Source organism: Lissotriton helveticus, chromosome 3_1, assembly GCF_964261635.1.
Source record: "Lissotriton helveticus chromosome 3_1, aLisHel1.1, whole genome shotgun sequence".
In the NCBI taxonomy this organism is placed as follows: domain Eukaryota; kingdom Metazoa; phylum Chordata; class Amphibia; order Caudata; family Salamandridae; genus Lissotriton; species Lissotriton helveticus.
This window is the reverse complement of record NC_136061.1, coordinates 682,899,215-682,923,585: the sequence shown is the minus strand read 5'-3', so window position 1 is coordinate 682,923,585 and position 24,371 is coordinate 682,899,215.

Genomic DNA, 24,371 nt, shown 5'->3' with positions numbered 1-24,371 from the left:
GCACTCTCTCGGAATGTGAATGTGACATAATATAATGAATAATAAATAGATTAAAAAGAAATCATTCTGGTAATAAAAAAGGTGAATTTTGGAGCTTCAAAATGTATAATGCTAATGTTCACTTTGCAAAGTCTGCAAGATGCTCATTGACTAATGTGCGGGCTGTCCATGTATAGGTTACAGGTTTGAATGCTGGCGGGGCACACTTAGCCTTTGATCCTTCCCAGGTTCGTAAATTAAATGGAAAATAGTAATACCTATTAGTTGTAGTGCCTAGAAACTGCAAATCTGTGGTACAAAACATTATTTTGAGGTCAAATATAATTATTAGAAAGAGACTTTTCTGCTTTCTATGAGTCTTCAATGGTACATATAACCTCATACAAAAATGTAGTGCTCCGGGGGGCATATTTACAAGAAAAAGGTACAGCGCATGTAGCAAACAATTTTGCTGTGCCGAGCTGCATCATTTTCTAAGTGCAGGAATGCGCCGTATTTACAACAATACGGTTCATTCCTGTATTCACCCTTGCACCAGCACAAAAAAGCAGCCTAACGCCTGTGCAGGCACGCTTGCACCATGGTGCAAGGGTGCCTGCATTTCAGGGGTAATTGTTGTTGTGCAGGAAGGGACACATTTTCCTGCACAAAAAAATCATCGATGGTATTTTGCTCCTGGGTAGGAAGAATTAGCAGAGCTTTATACCTTCAAAACATAAAATGACCAACCCTCAGCCTTGCCAGATACAAAATAAAAAACAAATCTGTGGAAAGTCGCAGTTTTAATGAACATAAACTCTAAGATTCCTAGAAGGTCGACATGCACCTCTGACTCTTGCCTGATTTAGAAGAATATTTGGGCCAATAGATTCACTAGGAGCTCCCACTCATACATCACGTCTATCTCAGGCAATTATCACAGTGTCACCCATGTTCTAAGAGGACCGACATAACTCTTCATCTGACATCAATATGAAGGCACTGTTCCTATTCTCACGGTTTACCACCTCACATTGACCACCTCTTTGATACAAGGTAACACAGATTGTTCCACTTTGCAACACTGTTAAAGACAACTAAAAAGCGAAGAGCACCTGCCACCTGAATAGCCCTTTGAACTTAGACAAGCCACCACCTTTCTGACCACAACAAAGTTTCACCCAGCCTCCCTAACAAATGCACTGGTTGTTTGTGCACTGCTCCACCTGATCCTTGTCCGAATTGTCCCATTGAGCATGTCTCACCAGTTCCTTCATCCATGCAGGGACAGACTTACGGGTATATTATCAAGGGATTTATCTCTGCTTTTTTGGCTTTAAAAGCCAAGAAAGCGGAGATAAAATTATCTCCCTATCAGCAACAGAGTGCTAACACGCAAATTTGCATTTTAGCACCCTTTTTCTCTACGCTTCCCCTTGCATCTCTAATGAGATGCAAAGGGGGCGTTCCAGAGAAAAATAATAGGAGAAATGTTGTTAAGCGACATTTCTCCTATTATCAAGGATTTCGCTAACCCTGTTAGTGATAAAAAAAGCAGCGCTAACCGTGGTTAGTGCTGCTTTTTTTACACCTGGTATTTTCCTGACTTAGCCATGATATCCTGTGGAAGGTGGATATCATGGCTAAGTTTGTGAGCCCCTATCATCAAGCTAACGCCAAACTCCGAGAGATTATCGTTGATTTTCCAGCGATAATATCTCATTTGGCAGTTAGCGCGAGGATTTTTATCACTTCTGAGATAAACCTTGCTAATAGCAAGTTATCTCTGCGATAATTTCCGGCGATGCTTAGCGTTAAAAAATTCGTTGCTAAGCCTCGTTAGCGATAAATATCGCTAATCGTTGGTAATATGCCCCTTAGTTCTTGGCATTCTCTCCCTCATCATTTCAAATTTTGGACTTACCAGTTACCCTGTGAGCACTTGTACGATATGCCCAGACCATCTTCTTTACCATCTTAATAACTTCTAGTCCACCAGGCAACTGACATCTGTGTGGTCCCCTTGATCATCCTATTGGCCCATTCAACAATACCATTACTCTGTGAGTTATATAATGAAGTGTAGTTGTGCTTAACACCAAGAGACTCCAAGAAACTTTGAATCTCATGCAACATCAATTGTGTGCCATTATCTGTGATGATGACAGGCGGAACACCCTCCTCACAAATAAACTCCTTCAATAAGCAAACAGTAGATCTGGTGGTGATCTCCTTCATATATTTGACCACTATCCACCTAGTATGCATGTCCACCACCCCCATCCTATCTATGTACCTCACTAAATCAATTATGGCACCCTGATACCCCACTGGGTAAATATCCTTCGACACGAGGTACATCCCCACCCAATGTTCCATGAACAAGGCCCTAGGAATAATAGTAGACAAGGAGCCCAAATCTATCATGAGCTCTAATGCCTTCTCATTGACTATAAACTCAGCTTTGGGCCTGCTATTCCTCCCTTGCACTGAATCCACATTGCCCACAAAGAGAGTTCTATCTTGTTGCTCTACTAAATTGTTTTCATCATCTATGCTAGGCACTGTCTGTTTGTTGCCTTACTTACAGACTGTTGCAAAATGCCCTCTGCAGCCACATTTCCTGCATCCTTATTTATTACCACACATTTGCGGTAAACAGGAGTGAGAAAACTACTCGCAGACCTATAACAAACTCTAAAAGGCAGCTTAATTTGAGTAACAGCACAACCAGATTTAAATACAGCATCGACATCAAGGTCTTCCTTAACAACTGTTGAGACTGCAATACTAGCACTGTGTTTCTTTTCCAGTTCTCACATGCAAAGTTAAGATTGTTCTACCACCTTGGCAATGCCTATCGCATCCTTGAGAGAGGGGTTCTTGGCAGTCCATAAGCATTCCATTGCTTTCTTGAATTTACAATCCACAATTAACTAGCCACGAACCAATTCATCAGTCAAAGCACCAAACTAGCATTTCGAGGAAAGTTCCCTCAATTTTGACACAAAGTCGTCTATAGACTTGGTTTCTCCTTGTGGATAGGTATACAATTTGCAGCGATTCAGTACCAAATTACCTTCTTTTGCAAATCTCAGTTCAAGATGCTTCTTTGTTTCGGCAAAAGCATCCTCAAAGTGTCACCACTGGGCCAAGTGGCAGTAGGCAATTACTTAAAGATATGTTGACCTTCCTTGCCCAAATTGTTCAAAAGTTGAGCCTTTTTGCGTGTGGCACTGAATTTTGTACCATCCAAGGCTTCAATGTATGTTTCGAACATACCTATAGCCAGTTCTACCATTCTATGGATAAAGGGCCAAGGACTAGCAAAAATATTGGTGGTGAAACAATGGAACTCTGAGGCTGCATAAAGAACACCAAAGACATAGTCTAACAAAAATAGAACATAAAGCAATAACCCTCCAGTCAGTGAGTACTATAAAATATATTGCCTTGTTTAATAAGTCACATAAATGGCACCCACCAGAACAATGACAGAAATGTGACTCACAATGTTGTAAGGGTGTGCGAGTCGCCGGTTCACTGTGCACAGTGCCATTAAATACCATGTAAAATAATCTATGGCTAGGGGCTCAAATGTTCTGTTAAAATCACCTGCAATGACAATGTTATGATCTTGTAAGTGAGTGTCAAGGAGAGAACCCAAGGCCGCTAAAACCTCTGACCTCCCACCCTTGTTACTCCTCGCATATATATTGTAAATGTCAAGCGACCCCAGAGTAGTAGAGCTCATTCTGATTAATTGTATATCTCTATGGGAAGTATCTATTACTTTGACAGCTATTTTTAGAGACTGACGGACCCAAATAGTTAAGCCCCCCATAGGTCTTCCCTTCGGACCCTTTAGTGCAGGCACAGAGTAATTCAAGTATCCCTGCGCAAAGGATGGATCACATAACCACGTCTCCTGGAATATACATAAATCGTAAGAATTGACAAAACTTCGAAACAAGTATTCTTCAGCAACATGTCCACTGCATTCAAACTGGCTGAGATAAATGCAAATCTGTTGCTTACCTGGACCCCATCACAACTAAAACTCTTTTTAAAATGTTTTACTCCCAGACTCAGTTACGATCTCGACTTTTCACACTGCGCCAAGTTGACTCTGTATAAAAGCTTTGCAGAAACAATCGCACCCAAGCAAGCACAACAATACATAGCTTTTAATCTCTCGCATGGCTCTAGGAGATCAATTACCCTGTTACGACTCGGCACTCTACCAGTGCTATCTCTAACATCAAGTTGGCACTCAAATGGATCCTCATTATGTAACCTCTGCCACGGAGGGGAGCAGGACGTAGAACATCTCTTATTCGCATGCCCTAATCAAAAAGTAGTGGCAGCTAGGACAAAACATCTGTATCCTATATACATTAATTGCTGTATTACTACAGTAAAGGACTTGATCACTGTATGCAAATTTCCCCCCAACAAATTTGTTTGTTATAATTTTTATACATTTTTAAAACCTTTTTTAGCTTTGTATTAACATGTAAAATTTTAAAAAGAACTTGTAACTGATTTTTATCGTATAACATTTGTGGTCCTCAGTAGAGTTCCAAAACAATTAAATAAACTTGAAACTTGAAACTTGTAAGAATTGACAAAGAAAATCCAGTCGCCAGAATCCATTTTAGAACCCAACCCAGCAATGTTCCATGAGAATAATTTGCCCACATTGTCCACGGTACCAGCTGGGTGCTTCAGTGAAGAGAACACATTGTTCACCAGAGACGCATCTTGTTCCATTTCCTTTGGCAGACCTTGATGTTGGACAGGAACATTATCAGCCCCACTCCCATTGTCCAGTTCAAAATTACGACTTACTATGGTGGTGAGATAGCACTCTTCAGGGCTAGGTGAGTCATTTCTTCTCATACTGGGCATACCCTCCCTTTCGTTGGCTCCCATCTGATTCGCACTGTCTTCTATCTGTGAGACCAATGATTGTCAGTCATTATTGTCAAGGCCAGAGTTAGACCTGCCTCCTAGTCCTTCCCAGGGTGCAGCAGTGAACATCAAGTTATGGGGGCATGATTTCCTTAGCTGAATCTGAGAAGGAGATGGGGCACTACTTCTAAACTTCAGTGCGAAAAGGTTTTCTGCAAGGGTTGGGGATTTCAAAGTTAGCTCTATAGAGTCACCTACAAAATTTGGAGAGCTCAATCTCTTTGCCTCTACAATATCCTCCCTGATCACCGAACGGCATCCTCTAACATGGCGTAGCCAATGAATGGCTTTGTTAGTTAGAGAATCCGGGTGCTCGTTGTTACCAAACATTCCCTTCATTAGTTTTGGAACATTGGTCATATATATTTTGTTCTTGGGAAAGTGTACTTTATTAAGAAGGCTCTTTGGTTTGGGACCGAGATTGTTTGTTCCTAAAGTTGGTACACCCTCGGAGACTTTGGCTGAATATAGCTGGGGACCAGCTGGCCTATTAGCATTTTGACTTCTTATCAGGCTGCTCCCCCCTCCTTTGGGATCTCGGGAAGGCTGGTCAGTCTTCCTCAATTTTGTGGCTAGGGATTCCGGATTTGGTCCTACTATTTTCCCCTGTCTCTGGGTGTTTGTTTGGTTCGGGATTTTAACGTCAGGAGCTTTGATTAGGACATCACTCCGAGTTTGGGATGATTTATATACTGGCGGCGCCACTTTGCCTATTATTTTTGGTACACCTTCGTGTTTGTCAGTAATTATGGAGGTTAAATTTACAATCAATGACCTCAAGGCCTCTATTTCATCCCTTAGTAGGATCACTAAATTGGACAGAGTGCTAACGTCCAAGGGCAGAGGCTTATCTATACTACTATTATCACTAGAGTGAGAGTGAGGCTCTTCATGGACCTCAGCCAAAACTGCAAACCTATTTCCCGTAAGAACCTGCTGGGCTAGAACTAATGGCTCAGTCTCCCTCCCAGAATCAGGGGGAATAATCCTGCCTGCTGCGCTAACAGAGTCGCTTGATATAGTTATACACTCCTCCGTGGAGTTTGTCATACATGTCTTGGCTTTGCATTTCCTTTTTGCCTTGAACATGGCTGGTATTTTAGGGTGGTCGTTTAATGCATTAGGTTGATTCAAAGTAACCCCAGCGTTGTCAGTATCAAAATTCTCTATTTGCTTGGCGTCAAGGATTTCTCTACACTCGTTCACGAGGGTGTCAATACGGTCCATGACGTCACTATCAGCTGCTTGGCATGCCTTTTTAGATGCTCTCTTCCTCAATGCATTACTTGCCCTGTTCCCCCCCTCCATCGATTTTCGCTTCCCCATTTAACTAGGGTATGTGGGGGATCGGTTTTTCAGAGGATACAATATATAACCCCTAAGGTACAACAGTCATGGAACAATAAAAAGTTCCTCTTACGGTTTTTCCTGGTATCAATGATCCTATTGTTGAGGAAGATGTTAGAGATGTGGCCCGTCCCGTCCCAGGTCTTCCCCGGACGGCCACAGATGGCCCGCCCTCTCCCCCGGGCTCCGTCCGCGCGCGTCCCGCGGCGCGGGAGGAAGTGCTGCTGTTTATCCGCCTCCGGGCGGAAGTGACTGCTGCCTGTCAGCGTCCCCGTGAGCAAGGGGACGCTGGGAAGTGTAGTTCCGCCCACTCCTCTCTGCGGCCACGGTGAATTGCGGCGGCGGGGGCAAGCGTTGCTGTTTGACCTCCTCGGGCACCAAAAACGCCAAGTGCCGGTAAGTTTGAACCCCCGCTCCACCGGAGAAAGTGCTGCTGTTTATCCGCCTCCGGGCGGAAGTGACTTCTGCCTGTCAGCGTCCCCGTGAGCAAGGGGACGCTGGGAAGTGTAGTTCCGCCCACCCCTCTCTGCGGCCGCGGTGAATTGCGGCGGCGGGGGCAAGCGGTGCTGTTTGACCTCCTCGGGCACCAAAAACGCCAAGTGCCGGTAAGTTTGAACCCCCGCTCCACCGGAGGAAGTGCTGCTGTTTCTCCGCCTCCGGGCGGAAGTGACTTCTGCCTGTCAGCGTCCCCGTGAGCAAGGGGACGCTGGGAAGTGTAGTTCCGCCCACCCCTCTCTGCGGCCGCGGTGAATTGCGGCGGCGGGGGCAAGCGGTGCTGTTTGACCTCCTCGGGCACCAAAAACGCCAAGTGCCGGTAAGTTTGAACCCCCGCTCCACCGGAGGAAGTGCTGCTGTTTATCCACCTCCGGGCGGAAGTGACTGCTGCCTGTCAGTGTCCCCGTGAGCAAGGGGCCGCTGGGAAGTGTAGTTCCCCCCACCCCTCTCTGCGGCCGCGGTGAATTGCGGCGGCGGGGGCAAGCAGTGCTGTTTGACCTCCTCAGGCACCAAAAACGCCAAGTGCTGGTAAGTTTGAACCCCCGCTCCACCGGAGGAAGTGCTGCTGTTTATCCGCCTCCGGGCAGAAGTGACTGCTGCCTGTCAGCGTCCCCGTGAGCAAGGGGACGCTGGGAAGTGTAGTTCCGCCTACCCCTCTCTGCGGCCGCGGTGAATTGCGGCAGCGGGGGCAAGCGGTGCTGTTTGACTTCCTCGGGCACCAAAAACGCCAAGTGCCGGTAAGTTTGAACCCCATCAGATTTATTAAAGATAACTCTTCTACAACACAGCGCAGCTGTCCCTCAGCCAATCAGAAACCAACTGGCATCCGTGGAATGCTATCCCAAGAGCTGGAGTTTGGAACATGGAAGAAGTCCAGATTCCAGGTTCCAGACACATTACATCTTAAGTCATTACAGGGTGCTCAACTGAGGTCACACCATGGACCCATGACTTATGGGGTGCCTCTTAGGGATCAGGTTAGGGATCAGGAACTTACTCTAGCAGAGGTGAACAGGGATCAGGCAATTCTAGTTGCAGGGCCAGGCAGCACGTCAGCTGGGCAGATGTAAGGGGGCAACTGGAGCTCAGAACAGGAGGTCAGGCAGATGACCCTTGAAGTCACATCAGCCTGGAAGAAGGGTGTATGTCCAGCCTTCCTTCTGTGCAAGGAATGCAGTACGCACAGGGCAACAGAGTGGCAGATCTTCTTGCAACAGAGCAACACAGCATTGCCTCTTCTGTAGTATGCACAGGTCCAGAAGTGTACTGAAGAGTTGCGTCTTACGGTCTAATATTTATTCTTTGTGCCATCTTCAAAGTAGGAGAAGTTTCTGGAGGTTTCCACTTCCAAAGGTATTTGGAATTTCCTTCCACCCTGCCCAGCGTGTCTTCAGGCACAAAATACTAGTGTCAAAGCCTTTCAAAGTGTGTTGAGGTAGAGATTTTGTGATGTGTGAGTGTTTTGAAGTCAGAGATGGCCCATCATACCAAACCAATTCCCCTTTGTCTCATTGTGTGGGAGCAATACAAAAACACCAACTGATGTCATGCAGTTCCAAGGAATCCCCAGGACCTGCACGTTTTGAATGACCTAAACTGAGGGCTTGGTGTCCAAACTGCTTCCGGACACCCCCAAAGAATATGTCAGCCATTAGACCACCTAGCTCTACAGTGCAGAGCAGTGTAGGTAGTTTCTGCCAACCAGTGAACAGGACAACCTCGATTCCCCAGGGACCGCGGAAACAGTACAGTACATTTTGCTCAGTCACTCGTGCTTACGTATTCTCAGAAAATACACAGGATGGCGGTTAGGACGGTTCAAAAAGTATTTATTGGCCAAGCGTCAGCTTGTGTAAAACATATCTGTTGCAACAATCAGGAGATAGAAACATGCTAAAGAAATCGCAAGTACCAATATAGTAAACAGTAGGTACATTTCTACCATAGTGCTAAGAAGATGAACATATACAGTTCAGATAAGACACTAGCACTTGCATACTCCTAGAATGTGTGCCCGAAGTAATTTGCTAAATGTACTTAGCCTAGATATATAGGTGTAGCATGTATATGTGTATAGATATATATGTATATCGCCAAGAATCTCCGAGGGAACAACCAACCCCCTTATCTGATGGTAGAGAATGAAGGACCCTGTCTCTGCTTCAAGGAAGATACCCCGCATTTCGAAGATTCAGTATGCAGGAACCCGTGTCTGCATGGAAGGAATTCTCCTCTAACTTTCAGGGGAAAATAAGGGTCTTATATACTAGAGTGGTCACTCCAGGGTTTCCTCTAGAATCAAGATGTTTTGAAAACAATCATAAATGTTTTGAAAACAATCAAAAATGTTTTTCGAAACAAATGTGATCATGCACAGCGGGCCTGTTGGCCAAGTATGAAAAAAGTGGTGACGCTTATACAGAATAATTATGCAGAGCCTGAGGACATGTTTATGTAGTCAGGTACAGGGATTATGATAAAGTACAAAGAGCCTGGTGTCGAAGAGACAGGAGCAAGATACTAGGTAAAAGGTTACCTATTCAGAACTGTTATAGTCGTGTGGATGGGACAATGTATGTAAAAAGGGGCATACATGCCAAGACTAGCCTAAAGAACATGACACTGACAGCTACACCTAGCCATGGGACCCAGGATACAGGCTGCAGGCATCAAATGGTTGAGACAAGAAAATGCCAAATTTCTAAACATGTGCTACACAAACAAATGAAGGACGGAATGCTGAATAAATCATAAATTCACCCCCAGTCAAGAGATCTGGGTTAAATCCATTGTTCTTTTGCTCACCATGCCACCCTGGTTTAGACCCAGCCATATGCAAATCAGTCTTGATCCTGTCACTCATGCAAACAGTCCAGACCGAACTGCCAAGACAGGTCCTCCCTGGACTGGAATCAAGCATCCTGGGACCGGTTTCTCGGTATTACCCTTCATCAGCCAAGCTAGCTTGAATTCAGTGGCACAGTGTGCAAGGGTCCCACTTCTGGGCATACCCATCCCACTTAGGGTGAAAAGTGCTACGCAAACAAATGATGGAAGGAATACTGAATAAATCATACATTCATCCCCAGTCAAGAGATCTGGGTTAAATCCATTGTTCTTTTGCTCACCGTGCAACCCCAGCTTAGACCCAGCCATATGCAAATCAGTCTTGACCCATTGCCTCATGCGAACAGTCCAGACCGAACTGCCAAGCCAGGTCCTCCCTGGATCGGAAACAAGCATCCTGGGACCAGTTTCTGGGTATTACCCTTCATCACTGAGAGTATTAGGGCCTGGGACATATATCTCACAGCCGACGTTTGTGGTGAAGTTTAAATTTCTTGAGCCACCCCACCATATATTGTTTTTTTATCTTTTTGTGTGCAGCTTTTTTCATGACATTAGTTGCAAAGAAAAGTTTATGAAAGATTAATAAACTGATGAGGCAGCAAGAGAAGAAAGAGAACAGGTGGATTTGTATGCAGAAGCAGAAAATGGTCTAGCTAATCTTACATTGAAATCGTTGGCCATAATGAAATACAAAGTTTAAGATGGGAGGCCATACTTAGGGATATGTCTTGCAAAAATAAGAGGGATAGCAATAACTGCTGCATAACCAATGAGCAATTTAGGAAGCTCAAACAAAATAATCTACTAATCCACTGGGTCATCTCCATCAGGAACGGTGAATGGAGGTAAGAAACAAACCTAGCCAATTTATGCTTGCAGCAGGTATGGATGCCCAGAGTTCACCCACAGGTTCACAGTGCTTCAAACAATCAAAGCGGAACACTTCCATTGTAAAAGCCAAGTACATAAAATGTCACAGATGGTTTAGAAGAATCAGGGAATCAGGGATTGGCCTAAAGGCTAAGAGGAGAGGGTAATGAGAAGTTTAGGCACAGAAAATGGGGGAGGAGAGAGCAGAGGGAGGCCAATGTTAGCACAAGCACTGTAACTCTTTACTTTTTGGAGTTTCAAGCTCAATGCATGAATTGCAAAGGCTGGGTTACTGGAGACACTGATTCAAAACAGGATCATGACCGGTATTTGCTTTAGTATGGATATACAAAACAACTACAGGAAAAGTCAGAACAAAAAAACACTCTATGAAAGTGGGTGGCCTTGTGCAAGTAGGTTCACATCACCTTAGGTTGCTCTGCTACATGAAAGCATTTGAGGGTTCCCTGCTCGGCTCGAGCAGCCATGTTTTGTAGGACAGGGGAAATTTTCTCACACAACGTTTTGGATGATTTTTGTTTTTAATCCTGTTGAGTTTACAGGGCCAGCGGCAGCAGGCAGAAACTATGCAAAAATGTATGTGTTCCCAGTCAGACGCTGAAAATCAAGAGTGCAGAATTTTTTCACCCACACATATGCATTTTTCTTGCTGCCGTGAATGGAGCTTTCAGGGCATGATATGTGTTTGGATGTGCATGCTTTAGGTGTCTGGAAGTCTTAATCGGGTTAGGATTTTCCTTCTCTTGATAACTACACTTTGTTAAGAGAGTTTAATATTGGTTGCTAGTCAGAAAATCATGGCTACTAATTGAGTGGAACTGATGGGCGGTACCAGAATATCACTTGGAGGCATGATTTTTTATCTGTGTGGTGGTGGCTATCGAGGCCAGTCTCAAATAGTGACAAAACTCTTGACAATCAATGGTTGGAACTCAGGTAAACACACCTTGATAGAACATGCAAAACTGAAGAAACTTGTTCTGGGAGTAAGAACTTAGGGGCAGATGTATCAAGCCTTTTTGCATTCGCAAACGGGCAGATTCCAGAATCTACCCGTTTGCGAATGCAAAAAATGCTTTTCCAATGTAGCAAGCCCAATTTTGCAATTCGGTAACCTGTTACCGATTCGCAAAATGGGTTTGCGATTCGGTATTAGGAAGGGGCATGTTTAGGGCGTCCCTTCCTAATTCCGAATTGCATGAGTATGAATGAGTTTTTTGTGACTGTAAATGCGGTCACAAAACATTCACATTTTACCACCTACGTCAGGTACGTGGTAACCCATTTGCAAATAGGAAGGGGTCCCAAGGGACCCCTTCCCCTTTGTGAATGTTTGTAAATCCATTTTTAAGAACTGGCAGTGGTACCACGGACCACTGCCTGCTCTTAAAAAATGAAAAGAAAACTTTTCATTTTTCTTTTTGTAAAGCATCTAATTTTCCTTTAAGGAAAACGGGCTGCTTTAAAAAAAAAAAAAAAGATCGCTTTATTCAAAAGCAATCACAGACATGGTGGTCTACTGCTCTCAACAGGTCACAATTCCTGTGATTTTTGAGATTCCTAGAAGGTCGCAAATTGCGATCTACCTCATTAATATTCATGAGGTAGGTCATTTACCACCCCCTAGGTATCGCAAAAAGTGCTTTTCCGATGTAGCAAACCCAATTTTGCAATTCAGTAACCTGTTTCCGAATCGCAAAATGGGTTTGTGATTCGGTATTAGGAAGGGGCATCCGTTACTAATATTGAATCGCATCGGTATGTTTGCATATTTTGTGACTGAAAATGCAGTTGCAAAACATTCGCATTTTGCCACCTACTTCAAGTACGTGGTAACCCATTCGCAAATGGGAAGGGGTCCCAAAGGACCCTAACCCTATGTGAATGTTTGTAAAACCATTTTTAAGATGGTTTGTAAAACCATTTTTAACTGCCTGCTTTTAAAAAAATTAAAAGAAAACTTTTCATTGTTCTTTTTGTAAAGCATCTAGTTTTCCTTTAAGGAAAACGGTAACCCTGGGCGGTGAACTCCGCTCGCGGAGTTTGCGGAGTTTCCCGCACTCCGCGTTACACGGAGCTCGTGGAGTTCTGAAAAACTCCGCTTCGTGCAGCGGAGCAGAGTTTTTTCCTCACTCGCATTCACCAACGTCAAGTTGGCAAGCGCGAGCGAGGAAAATTCACCTACCGGTGAGATTTTTCCTTGTTTGCGATTGCCAGCTTCAAGTTGACGATTGCGAGCATGCAAAATAAACCTTCCAGCGAGATTTCTCAACGCGGGGGGTCGGGCTCCTCATTGCGAGCGGTCGCGTATTCTCTCGACCGCTCACGTGGAGAAATTGCCCATTCGCATTGAGAAAGCTGGCGCTCGACTACTCGAGCTGCAGAAAAGGTAAGCTTGCGCTGTGAATGGTGCTGTTTGCAGTGATTGCACAGTGTGGACAAGCATCCGGCACTGTGCAATCACCGCGAATGGCATTTTTCTATCGAACTCCGCCGCTTGTGGAGCTTCGCGTAGTGCGACAGAGTTTTTTAAACTTTGCGTAGCTTTGCGTAGTGCAACTCCGCAAACTCCACCCAGCGTTAGAAAACGGGCTGCTTTACAAAAAAAGAGATTTCTTTATTCAAAAGCAATCACAGACACAGTGGTCTGCTGATCTCAGCAGGCCACCCGCCCTGTGATTTTAGCGATACCTAGGGGGTCGCAAATTGCAACCTACCTCATTAATATTCATGAGGTAAGTTATTTGCGACCCCCTAGGAATCACAAAAAGTGTACTACACACCTTCATACATGCCATTTTGTGATTTCGCTAAATGGTATCTTCATACATCTGACCCCAAATTACTACATCTGAGATCCACTCCCATAGTGAGGGGTGATCTACGATACCAGGAAAGCTCTTTGCATCCGATTCAGTGCTATTTTTACAAAACAACTCTCAATGTCAATATTTGAGATAGTGTTCAGAAAAGACTTTCTCTTCTCTGTTCCTTAGGGCCAGATGTATTAACATTATATTTTGCGAGCCCCTAATAGCGAATTTTACCAATTCCCTATTTCGGACTCGCAAAAGGCAATGTATGTAGGATTCGCAAATACAGTTGTGAATCCTATGCATTCCTTAATTGCAACTCACAAATTGCGAGTCGCAAATAAGGAATGGCTTCCCATTAATTTCTATGGGCATAGAGGCCCATAGGAATAAATGGGAATTGCATGCGCAATTTGAAAGTACCCAATAGGTACTCGCAAATTGAGCATGCATTTTTAAAGTGCAAGGGTGCCAAAAAGACACCCTGTTGCACCCCTGAAATATGCATGTGTGCACATACGGCGCAAATACATGGCCTAAGTTCATGTATGTGTGCCACATGACACTTAGAAAAATGCAAAAATGTGCAGTTTTCTAAGGATTTGCAATTTACCACCAACTTGAAGTTGGTGGTAAATTGCGATTCCTTAAAGCAAGGTCGCATTTAAAAAGCGCTTCCTGCATTGCATGTAGAGAATCACAAATTGCGAGTCTCTAATTGCATTTGCAAAATAGGTAATCGTAAATATTGTGATTCCCTATTTTGCATATGCCTTTTGGGATGATACATCCTAAAAGGCTTTTTCCTGTTCGCAAACGGGCCGATTCTGCGAATCGGCCCGTTTGCGAACAGGAAATCGCTTGATACATTTGGCCCCTAGTGAGGTAATACGTAATGGCTTAATGAGGTTTTTTCTTATTGCTTGAAGGAGGGGCCCAGTCATTACGATTTAAGTCCTAGCGTGATGCATTGTGTTGGTTTCATGCTTTTGCAGTTAAGAAGGCCGTGGCCATGTCAACTAACCCCTGCCAAGCACAAGGTTGCAACCTCAGGCGTGGGCTTTAGCACAGGTGGTCTTAGTGCATTCGGAGGATTGCTCAGGAGACAAAATCCATCTTAAATAAGCATTTGCAATGCAGTAGGTCTCGCATTAGGAAAGTTTGAGCTATTGGTATTGTAAATGACAATTTTTTTATTTAGGTTTTGTTTTTGAAAATAGCGAAATTAATAGCGTTGTCATGTACAATGCCAATAGTTATAACTTTCTCAAATGTGACTGCTATAGCATTTGTAATGCAATATGTGTTGTATTTATGTGACTTACATGTATTGATATTACAAATAACAATGGCTTTTAATTTTTTTTCAATAATTAATACCTAAATAAAAGTTATTGTAAATTATAATGGCAATAGCTTAAAGTTTTGTAAATAACTTTTGTGAAGATTATGTTCAGTGTATTTTAATGTGACGAAAATCCAAGAACAGAAGTGAAATATTAACATATTTTTGTTACATTTGTAATAAAGCTTGAAACATTGAGAGAACTTATTTGAACCAGGTGTTGTTGAATGGTTGTACAGATTGATGCTGTGGTGGCGCTGAGTGATGTTGTGATGGCGAACGAGTGATGCTGTGGCATTCAGTGATGCTGTGGTAGCGCATAGTGATGTTGTGGTACCCCTGAGCAATGCTGAGTGATGCTGTATGCTATGCTATGTTTTGTTTTGCTATCCAATGTTTTGTTTTGTTATGCTATGCTATGTTTTGCTATCCTATGCTTTGATTTGTTATGCTATGCTATGCTGTGTTTTGGTATGCTATGCTATGTTTTGTTATGCTATGCTATGTTTTGTTTTGTTTTATTAGGCTGTGCTTTGTTTTGCTATGCTATGTTTTGTTATGCTATGCTATGTTTTGTTGTGTTTGGTATGCTATGTTTTGCTATGCTATGCTATATGTTGTGTTTTGTTATGCTATGTTTTGGTTTGTTATGCTATGTTTTGTTATGCTATGCTATGTTTTGTTTTGCTATCCTATGCCTTGTTTTGTTATGCTATGCTATGTTTAGTTTTGCTATCCTATGCTTTGTTTTGTTATGCTATGCTATGTTTTGTTGTGTTTTGTTATGCTATGCTATGTTTTGTTGTGTTTTGCTATGCTGTGCTTTGTTATGCTATGCTCTGTTTTGTTATGCTATGCTATGTTTTGTCGTGTTTTATTATGCTATGCTTTGTTTTGCTATGCTATGTTTTGTTATGCTATGTTTTGTTATGCTGTGCTATGCTTTGTTATGCTATGTTTTGTTATGCTATGCTATGCTAAGCTTTGTTTTGTTATGCTATGCTATGTTGTGTTTTGTTATGCTATGCTATGTTTTGTTGTATTTTGTTATGCTATGCTATGTTTTGCTATGTTTTGCTATGCTATGTTTTGTTATGTATGCTATGTTATGTTGTGTTTTGCTATGTTTTGTTTTGCTATGCTTCGTTTTGTTATGTTATGCTATGCTTTGTTATGTTATGCTGTTTTGTTCTGCTATGCTTTGTTTTGTTATGCTATGCTTTGTTATGTTATGCTGTTTTGTTCTGCTATGCTTTGTTTTGTTATGCTATGTTTTGTTATGCTATGCTATGTTTTGTTGTGTTTTGTTATGCTATGCTATACTTTGTTGTGTTTTGCTATGCTATGTTTTGTTTTGTTATGCTATGCTATGCTGTGTTTTGTTATGCTATGCTATGTTTTCTTATGCTATGCTGGTGAGGGTGTGTGAGGGTGTGTGAGTGTGTGTGAGGGTGAGTGAGGGTGATCGAGGGTGAGGGGGTGTGAGGGTGAGGGGGTGTATGGGTGAGGCGGTGTGAGGGTGAGGGTGTGAGGGTGAGTGAGGTTGTGTGTGGAAGAGGGGTGTGAGGGTGAGGGGGTGTGAGGGGGTGAGGGTGAGGGGGTGTGAGGGTGAGGGGGTGTGAGGTTGAGGGGTGTGAGGATGAGGGTGTGAGGGTGAGTGAGGGTATGTGACGGTGAGAGGGTGAGGGGGTGTGAGGGGTGTGAGTGTGAGGGTGTGAGGGGGTGTGAGGGTGAGTGAGGGTGTGTGAGGGTGAGAGGGTGAGTGAGGGTGTGGGGTTGTGAGGGGGTGTGAGGGTAAGTGAGGTTGTGTGAGGGTGATTGAGGGTGTGTGAGGGTGTGTGAGGGTGTGTGCAGGTGTGTGAGGGTGAGGGTGTGTGGTCAGGACAGTAGCAGGAGCCAGGATAACAGTTGAAGATTAGCATAAACAAAATGAATCAATGCTACATACATGTTTGTGTGTGCCCTCATAAGTTTCCATGAGTGCATGGGAGTGGGTATGTCAGTATGCCCACTCGGATCAAATGCTTTCCCTTGGATAGTAATTCTTAGCAAACTTGTGGCCATCCATGGCATGATGTCCTCTACCTACTCCCATTGTAATGATGGCCCTGGCACAAAGATGGCAATTCTTTGCAATCTGTGGGCATCCATGACATGATGCCTACCCCTGGTACAATGTTGTCTGTAGCAGAATAGTGGCATGTCTTTTCAACTTGAGCTAGAATTGTGGTAAATCTTGATGTACTGTGGGCAATAGGTGCTAATCCATGGCCCATTCTGAAATAATCCTTTCCTCTGCTTCAAGGTGGTAACACCGGGCATAATGTTGCAGTCAATAGGTTTGAGGTAGCGTGGCACTTGTGTAAATAATTTTGAATACACTTAATAGTAAGCATACTCCGAGAAGCCAGAAACATGCGAATGAATACAGGTGACATGCACACCATTGTGCATGCTCAGCCAACTCTCTTTCAAAATGCCAGGACGATATTCCTTTGTTAATGCGTGTTATGGAGAGAGGGACAGGTAAAACTAAACCTAACCGCAATCAAAAAAGAAGAAACCCTTGGGATATCTAAAGCTTATCTAGATTACAATGTGCTCATACATACATCCTTCATTCATTCGAGTGTCAGAAATCAAAATCCTCCTAAACCCCACATAGTAAAAAGACTAAATCTAAATATAACAAAAATAAATGGTTATTGGCGGGTAAGAATTCCGGCAAAGTGAAAAGCCAGAATTCTTACCCGCCGCTGTACCTCACGTTGGACAGTTATCAGGTTCACCGTAACTGGGGACCACTCAAACTCCTACAAGCAGCGCAGAACGTCCATTAACACATCATTGGACAATTTGGAGAAATCCATTGCGCACTGGGATAACAGGCCGGCCTTTGATACATCTGATCGTGATAAAGTATTATTTCAAAAGAATTTAAATATCAGCTCTCCCTGTGGGATCAGAAGTGGTTTGCATATTGGCATACTTAATGAATATATTGTAAAACAGAGGATTTATCGTGATGTCAACATCGACATAAGAATTTAAGAAAGGAATACTTTCATCAACCGTTGTAATGAATCACCACTAAAGGGCTGAATAACAAAGGAGGTTTATCCCCCAAGATCAGTCGCCTTAGGAGATCCTTTATTTGGATTAAGACATCGATACAGTTATATATTGGAATAAGAGACAACACATTGTTTTCGTCTTGAGAAAGGTGGTGCAATATCTAATCACAACACCGAAATGCGTTGACGCATATAAATCCAACTTTAAATCTGAGGAACGATTAAGGGTGAAATTAGTTGATAGTAGTTACACCAAACATATTGATTCCAATCGGATTAATAATACAAGATGTTTTTCATTTTGAGTCACCTTTTTGTCTCTTATATATAAATTGATTATGATTTTATGTGTACAATTTTGCAGATAATTTGTGTATTCATGATTTTATGTATTTTTAAACAATTGGTTAGTACATTTACAACAGATTTAACAATAACCATTTCTTTTTCTTATATTTAGATTTAGTCCTTTTACTATGTGGGGTTTAGGAGGATTTTGATTTCTGACACTCGAATGAATGAAGGATGTATGTATGAGCACATTGTAATCTACATAAGCTTTTGATATCCCAAGGGGTTTCTTCTTTTTTGATTGTATTCAGTACCCAATTCCTTGGTTGGTGGGTCATTCCCTTTGTCTTCTTTGAAAACTAAACCTAAACCTAATGTGCGTGCAAGTGCTTGTTGCTGAGAGTTGTGCTGGCATGAGTTATGATGGAGTCAAACTGCTAGAAATATATCTATATTAAGTAAATCACCAACTAATCAGCCTTACAATACAGTGCCGACTTTACAAACAAGCATTGGCCGCGCGGCCGGGCCGCAAAGGAATCATTAAAAAAAACAAGCACTGGATGAATAAAAACGTGGTAATGAGGATTGGAGGTGAGTGTGACAAAACTCTGCAACTTGTTCCGCCTCGGTGAGGTATATGGGCAATGAAACGGCAACTGGTACAGCCCTACTGTGGAATTGGTGTTGGGCGGCGGTATCACTCTGGAGAGACTGTGTGGTGACTGCGTTGGTCAGTTTCAGAATCAGGAGCGGCAGAGTAAGCACAGTCTTCGAGGGATCAACGTGTCTAGAGGCAAACCATAGTGGATGTAGCATTGCAGCTAGCAAGTCGAGTGTTTTCAAGCTGAGTGTCCCTAGAGAGATGGCAACACAGCAACAGCATTTGAGGAGCAAGGCTACTGTAAACAAGCATGGTAGGCTTTCACTTTTGTCCAGAAAAAATAACGAGAAAGGTGCAGAGAACGCCGAACAAAACACGGCTTCCCCGTGAACTGGATGCAAAAGAAACACAAGCTCTCAGCATTGCTGTGGCGGGGGAGCGGGAGTGCATTCCTTCGAAGTCTGATGGGGGGAGCGGCTTGGGAGCAGATTCCTTTGAAGTCTGATGCCGAGGCTCAGACAAATGGTGGTGTGCGAGCGGCTTCCTTTGAAGTCTGATGCCGAGGCCGATGGTGTTTGATGTGCATGCACCTGCCTCACACGCCTGCCTCACATGAACTGTACGCGATCCACAGCTAGGTAGACTTTTCGGACTGCTTACTATAATCTCGCCTATTAAATCCCTAACGGGATAGAATAGGCGAGACCTAAAAAGGGCACCTTGTGTCTTTTAATCAGTACAAGGCACACTAAGCATATAGCATCATGAAGCATGCCAGCATGCTTGTGCTCCACCTAATTCCAAGGTGGACCTGATACACATATTGTGATGGGGCAGGTGCAAACGATGAAGCCACTAGTCCAGTGGTAGACTCAGCAGTAGCATTGACTTGTCACATCTAGCGAGAGATTTAGGCGGGACAAACTTGTCACCTGATTACAGCAATGAATATTTGCAAGAAAACACCAGATACAGAATGGTGAAGCTGTGTACGGTGACAACTTGAGAAGCAATATGGATGGTTGAGGCATGCAATGCAATAGTTACATTTAAATAGTTGCATTCTTTGCACACTTTGAATAGCTATTTATATTGACTAGAAGGCAGTTTTCACAGTAATGCTTTAAGGGTGCACTCTTCCCACTACTATGCAACGATGTATATTAATATCTAAATACATACACCCACACACTCTCTCTCTCTCTCTCTCTCTCTCTCTCTCATAAATCACGAGACAGAAGCTGTATATGCTAAGTGCAGCTAACAATGGGCAGTGGTTGGAATTGGAATGTTAGGTTTTGTTTACCTTTCATGAAACAATGTTTCTTAATACAATGAACAAAGGTGACAGCTAGTGAATTTAAGAGGTTCTGGGGCTGTTTGACCACATAAATATGAATTTAGAGGATTTTCCGAATAATTATTCCATAATTTGCTACATACATTTTAGATTTTACAGACTAATGTCTTTTCTAGCCGAAATTGCTAAATAAAATGGTAATACGGTCAGGAAATGTGCTGCATATTTGCATTTTTACTGCATGATTTCAATACCTTTGCTGCATAATTTAGATGACCTTGCCACATAAACCTGATGGCTCTGACAATGGTAAAGCTCTAAAGAGAAATTTGGGGGATTTAATTATTATAATGAAATTCATATTTTACAATATTTCTCATATTTGCATGCCCAGTAAGAACCTGAGATCAATCAAGGCAAACATTCTCGTTCAAGCCAAGTTTAGCAGTAAGTAACACGGAGGAAGCTTGATTCTATTTGTGGGTATTCCAACTCTGGAACTTGCTGCACCAAGAACCAAGGGACCTCACTTGCCTGGCAGGGTTCAAGAAAAAAGTTAAATACAAACTGTTGCATGTAGTATCCATTTTTTATTGACCCTCTGTTTGGACAGCCCACCTCCTGTTGAGACAGGTATGAAGAATGTAATGTCTGTTTTTTAAGCTAGTAGCAGTAATCATCTGGTCTCCCCCTTATCCATGAACCGTGGATCTCGTGGCTCAGGAAGGGGACATGGTTGGTCAGCATCTATTCTCATACAGTAGTGATACCAACTGCATTCCATCACCAGCCATCACACTAAAGACATTTAAAATAAATACATATAAGTTGACATTAACATACAAAATATTTATATCAACTGCAAAATAAATCTACCTCACTGTTGTTGTTCAATTGGTGTGAATCCATGTAGTCCATTTCAGCCTCAGGTCACAATGCTGCAAATTCAGCTCCTCATTTAGGGGTCGATTAGGATCGCGGATGGACTTGAGTCCGTCCGCAACCCCAGAGGAGGAGGGAACGTCCGCATGGGCTGCCGATTAGGATGTGACCGCCAAGGTGGCGGTCACATCCTCTATCTTTAACAATGCGGCGGGTGCAGCTTCAAGCTGCACCCGCCGCAATGTTAAAAATGCATGCATCACATTTGCGTGCACAAAGCGTCAGGCACCGCGCGGTGCCTGCTGCTTTGGGCGTGCAAATACAGGGGGGTACCATAGGTACCCCCCATGTGCACCCCCCAAACCCCCTTCACCAAGGGGGCCCGCAACGGGCCCCCGAAGTGAATGTCCGTATGCTTTTCCATGGCAGAAAAGCCGCCGTGGAAAAGCATATGATTCCCTCCATCCTAATATGGCTGGCGGTGTCTGATAGACACCGCCAGCCATGTTAGACCACGGCGGGAAAGCTGCGGACGGATTTCAAGACCCACCGCCATCCTAATATGGGGGTGGGTCTTTTGAGGCTCCGCAGCGGTTTTCCCGCATCCTCCGGGCCGGCGGTGGCTTCCGCCGGCCCGGGGGATGCGGGAAAACCGCTATCATAATCGGGCCCTTAGTGTCATTTCCACAACAGAGTGTTTCTTACATAAAGGAGAAGCCTTTCATCATTGCAAAGCGAATATACCTGGGCTTCTCTAAGAAAACCACAGACTTGTTTTGTTTTAAAAGTCTTCTCCTATTATAGAGTCTTAGAGAATAAGGGTCAGGCAGCCAAATTGATAAACTGTTGAACACATGTGCTATTTTACTTACAAACATCTGTGGAACTGGAAAACTATAGCTGACAGTTCGACATTTCTATCAAGCAGCAGTGATCAAGCGTGTTGTTGCTGTCATTAGTGCAGGAGGTGATGGCTCCAGCTTCCACAGGTATAAGGGAACCACTGAGCAACGCTAATGGCTGTTATTAACTACATAACGGGGTGGGGGGGTTGGTCACTTTTCTTTGCTTACATTGGGGCCCATAGCACTCCTGATCTGCCACTGCAGACAAGAGACAGCATGTTTCAAAGATGGCCAGCATTTAAGGTAGGTGAATGTTGGGATAGGAATGCCTCCTGAAAGGTGTACAGTTGAGTTCTGCTGCCTTAAATGCCCGATTGTATTAACTGGTAGCCTGGTTTAGTTTCTTCATTTTAGCTATAAGCTCATAGCAATCTAGCATGCTTAGAAAGGTCTAGTGCTGTTACTTGAAATGAGTGAAGTCCTGTCATTTTCTTGTGACTTGGAGGGTTCCACACAGTAGACTAATATACTTTTCATGGTTTTAGTACATAGATCTGTTGTTGCAGTATACCGTGTTTTGTGAATCCATACCTCTGACCAGACCTTTGTATCTGTGTCATTAAGGTGGAGGCCTAATGGTCCAGTTGTGCAAAGTTCCACTTCTATGCACTTCCAGTGTGGAATATGAATTGTGTGTATGGGTGAACCAGAGGAATGGAGGACTTTGGGATCAATTTTGGATGTCGTTGGCATAGCATTTTTTACAAGATGGAGGGGAGACTGTTTGCCTAGATTATGGGTACTCACAAACTATCTCTCGGGGGCCAAATTTGCAGTGTGGTTTGTGGCCGAGGGCCGCACCGGTGGGGGTGGGGTCAGTGGTGGGCGGGGCTAGAGAAAAAAATTCACTACCATTTCAAAACATTGCTAGATAATGCTGTAATTTCAAAGCAGATGTAACTACAAGGAGCACATTTTTATAATAATTTGTCATTATTAGACAATAGCAATCTTAAGAGGGATTGGATGGCAATTTGCAGTAACCGGATATTCAGCACATGCCCATTGCAGCACAGGCTTCAGAGTCCAAAAAATAGGTATGTTAAAGACAAACATTACGAACAATTCGTTTTTTGTAAACTTGGGAAGGGGGTGAAGTCACTATCATCCAGTTGTTCTTTGAATAGCACAATCTTACTTTCAAAAGCTTAAATACCATTAATCTAGAAGCACACCACCAATTGTTTACCTTGCAGGGTCAAATTGAGAGCATTAGAATGTGTGAAAAGATCTGAAAGAAAATGTAGCATAATAAGCCATTCCACATCTGTTAGTTCTGGGAATGATTGGTCTCTACTGTTCACAAAGAGTTCAATTTCAGGAAGCAATGTGATGAACCGCTCCAGAACCTTTCTTTTGCTTAGCCAACGCATGTCAGTGAGCATCAAGAGGTCTGTATATTCCTCTTCAGATTCCTGCAGCATTGCTTTAAAAAGTCTATGGATCAGAGCTTTGGCACGGATAAAATTAACAATTTTAACTGCAACTTTTAGGACATTATTCAGTTCTCCATGCTTTGCATTTTGCATACAATACTTCCTGGTGAATAATACAGTGGTAGTCTATCGCAGTCTGTCCTATGAGCTGCTTTTTAAGCATAGATACGAAGCCGCTGTCAGGCCCTACCATGGCAGGAGCCCCATCTGTTGTTATGCTGACAAGAGTGTTCAGTGGTTTGAGATTTATTTTAAAGTAGTTGCACATGCTTTCTTTTCCTCGTGTGTGCCCTTGCAGTGGTGGAAGGCACAGGAGCTCTTCTTTGGGATGAAGCGATTGGTCCATATACCTCACCCAAACTAATAACTGTGCCACACCGCCTATTTCTGTGGACACCTCCATGGCAATGCTGAAGAACAGTAACTCTCTGACTGCTTTGATCACCTGCACCTGGACATTTTGACCCATTGCCTCTATTCTGCATGCACACATGGAATCTGATAGCTGCAATGCACCGATTTCCTTTAAAATGCTGGCTTTAATAGTGTTTTTGCCAAATAAAATTTCGGCTGCTGAAAGGAAACATTTCTTCACCAGCTCTGCATGTGTGAATGATTTTTTATGTTTGGCAAGCAAGTAGCATATTTTGAAAGACACTTCTGTAACAGCCTCAGATTCCTTCATCTGGCAAAGGAAGATTTTCAGCTTGGAATGAATAGCTTGCTTTAACGATGCCACTTTTGCAGAACGCATTTTTGAGTTCATTGGGAAGTTCGCAGTGTATCCAGAGTGCCGCGTTTTGCATTGCCATTCCAGGTTATACCTCTTAAGAACATTTACTTTCTCTTTGCAAAGCAAACAGGTGGCTTTTTCTTTTGGGCATTCAAAAAACAAGTACTCTTCTTCCCATGCTGCGTGGACGGTCCTATGCTCGCTCTGTATCGATCTGGGTCATTTGCAAGGCTTGGAAACCCGGACCGTAGGCCATTGAGGAGCTCTCCAGCTAGTTTGTTACTGTGCAATAAATAACAAGGACCAGGAATCTGATTTTCCACCTGACGACCAATGGACCGACACCGCCGCACGACTGATGGACCAACACGCCTCACGACAGATGGACCGACACGCCCCACAATCGGTAGACCATCACGACCGATGGCCCGACACTGCATCACAACCAATGG